This window comes from Dermacentor silvarum, chromosome 2 (assembly GCF_013339745.2).
Source record: "Dermacentor silvarum isolate Dsil-2018 chromosome 2, BIME_Dsil_1.4, whole genome shotgun sequence".
Lineage (NCBI taxonomy): Eukaryota > Metazoa > Arthropoda > Arachnida > Ixodida > Ixodidae > Dermacentor > Dermacentor silvarum.
This window is the reverse complement of record NC_051155.1, coordinates 92,417,833-92,423,017: the sequence shown is the minus strand read 5'-3', so window position 1 is coordinate 92,423,017 and position 5,185 is coordinate 92,417,833. Positions and strand designations below refer to the sequence as shown.

The window sequence follows — 5,185 nt, the reverse complement described above, 5'->3', positions numbered from 1 at the left end:
TATAACCAATAGAACACTTTATTTTTTTTTACAGTAGCAACGTGTGTGACACGCGCACAAGTGGAGTTGTCCACACACCACTGTTAACACCGACCATGTGGCATATCGTCAAATGTTCTTTGTGCCTTTGGCGCAAGAACAATGTCGAATATCCAGTAAAGGGCAATCTGCGTGGCAAGGCCAGAGACAAGGTCATCTTCGTCAATCTTGATCGATTCAAGCTGTACATGGAGGGCTCTTGCTTGCAGCAGGCTAGTTCCCTCGTATTTCACCGTAGGCATATGATGTGACGCATCCGGGTGCTGCAAAAATAAATGATAGGGTTGTAACTGTCAAAGCCAACACATGATTATGAGGCACGCTGTAGATGAGTGGTCCATGCAACAGGTCTATTATCAGCATGCAAGTTACATATAATCTTACGTGAGGGGAAATAAAAGCCTCCATCCTCTCCTTCACAAGGCTTGACAGTCAAGCGCACAATCTGAAGCTGTAGGCTTCAGGTCTGAAACGAAAAGTTTTCACAAATTAGGCATGAACACCCTACACCCCGATTGCAAGACCTCATATATGAACACAGGCATTGAAAGACAATTTACATTGCAATTACAGTGGATCCCCAATTATAAGGCTTTGAGGGGACCACACAAAACCGCTCTATAATCGGGGCATCGTATAATAAAAAAAACTTAAGAATATAGGCAGTGACAATGTCTTGCCCAAAAAACAGGTACAGACTGCCTGAATAATCCCACGGCACGAACCTGCACTGCTTGCAAGGAAGGTAGATTAAATTATTCAAAAATTGCGGTATTTATTCGATTGTAACACAAGTGTACTTTTTTCACAATTTTCGTTGCTTGAACCATGACCCTTGTGTTCATTCGAATAACGACAAAATTGACCATTTAAAACAAATCTACTAAATCCCAAGATTTCTTGCGTTACGTTGGCAACCTGTAACCTTACGGCTCAATCCAATCCATGGACAGGTCGACCGAAGTGCTAACTTGTTTTTGGTTGGAATCGGCGCTGTTTTCACTGTGCTTGTGACTGGTTACGGTGCTGTAATACCCTATAACCTTTTGTGGTTCGACTCAGTTCATTCGTGGCATTATGGCAACGCAGCACATTCAGTATGACGGTCGCTTCGGGAGAGGAGCAATTTTGATGGCCGAGGAGCTGGGAAAGAGGCCACACAACAAGAATACAAACATTTCTGATGCTGCTAATTTTTGTAATAGCATAACACTTCAATGTTTGAAACAGTAAGGCGGTGCACAAGGAACCCGAGAGCAGATTCAGAAAGCGTTCGTAAGCAAGAATTTGTAAAAGTGGTGATTGGTCAACGAGGGGGATCGGTCCACCCATGAAACAGGATGCAGAAACCAGGGTGCTGGCCAGTCAAGAAGTGCTGTTATGAAGGCTTGCACATAGAGAGCTTTGTGAATTTAAGTCGACTCATTTGTGCTAGCCAAAACAGATGTCAAAGGGTACAAGATGCTGTTAGTAGTACCAACATAAACAGAGCTTCCAAGTTGCCTTCCAGAACCAACAGAAGAAACTCCAACAAAAACAGAGAGAATTTATTATGGCAATGAAAACAGCAAAAGCACAAATACAGGACATTCCACATCGTCAGTGCCACCATAGCTATAAGTCAAGATACATTTACTGGTTATTGCGGACAGCTGCACTTTGTTACAAAAATTAATCATCCGTGTTGTGAACTACTTTGGCTGTATTGGTTTCCACTCGACAAAGAGCAGCAGTGTCTGTGGATTGCTAACAGAAATTGGAAAATCTTCTATCTGATCACTTGGCGTGGAAACAAGCATACGAGTGCCGGTGTACGGGCAACCCAATGCAACCCTGAGAAATTTAAGTGCCAGCCGTTATAGAATATTTGCATGAGCTACCGGCATAGTTCTCATGCATTTCAAGTCCACTATGTCATGCCTATGTCGGCCTACGTCCACTATGTCACACCTATGTTGGTGCTCTCCCAGGCACATGTTGAGGCACCGGCCAGTCTGCCCCATGTAAATCTGACCAAATATACACATGATCAAAGGAATGGACCCCACAACCCCTGATGGATGCAAGACAAGTTTTGTGGTATCTTTAACTAAGCAAGCCTCCCTTGCCTGGATGTCTTTCTCAATTCGCTTGTGGATTGCTATGCACATATATAACCAGAAAGTAATAATGTAATGTAGACAGTCCGTAAGTGAACTGTGAAAGGCGAGCAGGCAAGCAAGCGAGGCTTCCTTGGTTAAAGGTACCACTAAATTTGTCCAGTGTTTGTCCGAGGCAGTGTATTGTACTCCTTTCACATGTGGTCAAATGCACATAGTACAGACTGGCCAATGCCTAAGTATGTACTTAAGATATTAACCATATTTGACTCAAAAGACCAGTATGCTCATCCGTCTTGGCCATGCATTCCAGCAATAGGACTTCTGACCAGATTACACGATCGTCACCTATTTTTCACCTACAGTGGAAAATTGACACATGAAATCATTGAGGCACACTGCATAAATAAAGACGTGTGCGCCAGCCCCATTAGTAATGGTCTGCTTTCTCTCACAGTGTAAATTTTGTCCTGAAAAGTTACATGAACTGACCGGCAAACTCAAAAGGATGCTACAAATTTCACCTAGTGGACACGGCTGGTTCTCAGAAAATGCACAAATACAGGGATGGGTATCTGTTGGCATACTGTAGTAATAGTTGGCGCAAGTTAGCTTCGACACTGCTGCCATACTTCAGCTGTCGCAAGGCTACACTTTCACATTTCATTTCAAGAAATTTAAGCTCATCATATGTGTATTTGCCAGTGGCAGTTAAACTGAGGACAAGACAGAAATTATTGTAAATAGCAATGCTAAAGTAACAATGGTAAGCAAAGGTAAGCACGCTGCACACTTAGACCTGTGACATATTTGGCACACTACAGTTCGAATTCTAACATGCACAAAAACTGCACATATGTGTAGCATAAACAGATAAAAAATACAGAAATAAAAGCTACAGCATAAAGAACAGTTTCAAAACAATAAAACCAAAATAAGGAGAGTAATATACTGTGTGCAAAGCAAAAATAAGTGAACTTGCAGCCAAGTGATTGAAGCGAGAAAAACAAGCTAAACATCAGGACATGTTAGGTTTAGTTTTATATAGAACACAATAACGTGTGCATAATGTTATGAACACAAATAAGCAGCAAGTTGAATAACATTGCATAACTATTTAGCCTATTTAGTAAGCTGAGTTGAGTAATATGTCCATAAGCTTATACACAAATCATACCGAGATCGTAGTTTCTGGTACACGTACACTTCATACATACCTGACATGACATCCAGATTACACCCTGTGCTGCTGTAGCCATGGCTGCGGGATCCCTGCATTTCCCTGCCATTATGTTGACACTGCTATAGGGTCACGGTCTCACCACTGCAAAATGAGTACTGTGTTAACTTATAGCATTGATTGGCACAATAAAACTGTCATATAGTGAACACATGTAAGGTGCACATAAAAACATGTCTGGACTAGCGCAGGGTGGCAACGGAGCACAAGGTCGAGTCACTGAAGAATGTCATGATAATAGGGACCCCTTCATCAAAGTAAAATTTTGAACCCGCACGCAGCAGCACATACAAGAAGTGTCTGTTTACATACTAGAGTTTGCTTTCATGACTTAGTTTAAACAACTTTCTCCTGCCATGTTTAGTTACGTCAAAGTTATGGCAACACCCCTTGTTTTGAAAAGAAAGCTGTACTAGTAGCAAACTGTGGCTGCTTACATTCTCGTTTTCTCCTCAAACTGCTCGTAAACCGAAAACCTGGTAAGCATAGATTATTTACAACGTCGAAGAGTTTATAAGCGAAAAAACATAATTGCCGTAATAATCGGTTAAGAGACAGATCAGTCGTTATTATGCAACTTCAGCAGAAAAGCGGAAGCGCACGTACAGGTGAACACGATTATTTTCCAACGTAATTTTTCTCATCGGAAGAAAACGCTTATCAGGATATTCAATTTCGCATCAAAGCAATAAATTTGCGTAACTAAATTCTGACAAACAGCGCGCAGCATGCACAAGCACAGGTTTCACTGTTGTCGCAGAAGTTCAATTTCCTACGTTCGCAAGGTACGCTATGCACACGCGAGGAGCACGCACAACACACGTGTACTTAGCAAGCACGACTGCTTACCTTTTCAATGGTACGACGCTCTCCAAGTTGCCGGTGCTGCGTCGACGACATTACTCCCATCATTGATATCGCTGCGTAGTGGACGAGCTGAGGCACGCTAACAATAAGCATTATTTTTTTTTTCGACGTCCACCCAACTTTTCACGACAACCAGACAAAGGCCACGACATAAAAATCGTTGGTCCACATTTGCCTGGCGCGCCACGCATACGGCGAGTTCGCAGCGAGACACGAGGTATCTTCTGGCACTTTTGTGCACGCTAACTACGTCCCGTTTCATTACAGCAAACACAAAAACACACGATAGAGAAAATATATCGTAAGCAGCGCGGTTGCAGCTCGCACAGACCACCGCCATCTTGAAGACTGAGGAAAAACAACAGCGCCGCCTGCATACTTGTGAGGTTGCTGTGGCCTCCGTGATGCCAACAATATTCACCAGTAAACTCATGTTTTGTGCCGTGTTACGCCCAGCTACGTATATATGTTGCGAGGCAAAACAAGCCACCGAACAGTCCACATTTTACGCTATAGTTTATCGTAGAAATAAATTCTATGAAGTATTTTCTTTTTTTGGATTGCTTCCGTGGTCTGCAGCCAGCAAAAGCATGGCCTTAGAGATCGGGTTACGTTATCCTTTGAAAGCCGTCGCTGGGGCGTGAGTTGAACCATATTGACTGCCTGCGCCGTCACTTCGTTTTAGATAACTTCCGGCTATCGTTAACATCAGCTGCAGGCTCAGAAATTGTCGAAACGATCTCTGCAGTGTGCCTCAATCGTGGTTTTCGCATAAACCCCAGCATTGCTTTTAAATCAACATTTTTGGCAAACTATGTAACACTGCGATTTGCCTGTAAATTGTGCTCGATATGATAGACTAATTATCTGTATTATTAGCCTCCCCCCGCACCCCCCCCTCCCCTAAAAAAAAATCGGAGCCCTTCCACTATGTGAAGAT

The 5,185-nt window shown here is 42.9% G+C and overlaps 1 long non-coding RNA gene across 1 annotated transcript; it reads right to left on the bottom strand.

Moving 5' to 3' along the window:
• Positions 1 to 220: 220 nt before the first annotated feature.
• On the bottom strand, positions 221 to 4,333 carry LOC125943091 (uncharacterized). The gene is made up of 3 exons (XR_007465546.1): positions 4,228 to 4,333; positions 3,356 to 3,462; positions 221 to 302 (listed from the first exon to the last, which is right to left on the bottom strand). It is a non-coding gene; the product is annotated as an uncharacterized LOC125943091 (long non-coding RNA).
• Positions 4,334 to 5,185: the final 852 nt, after the last annotated feature.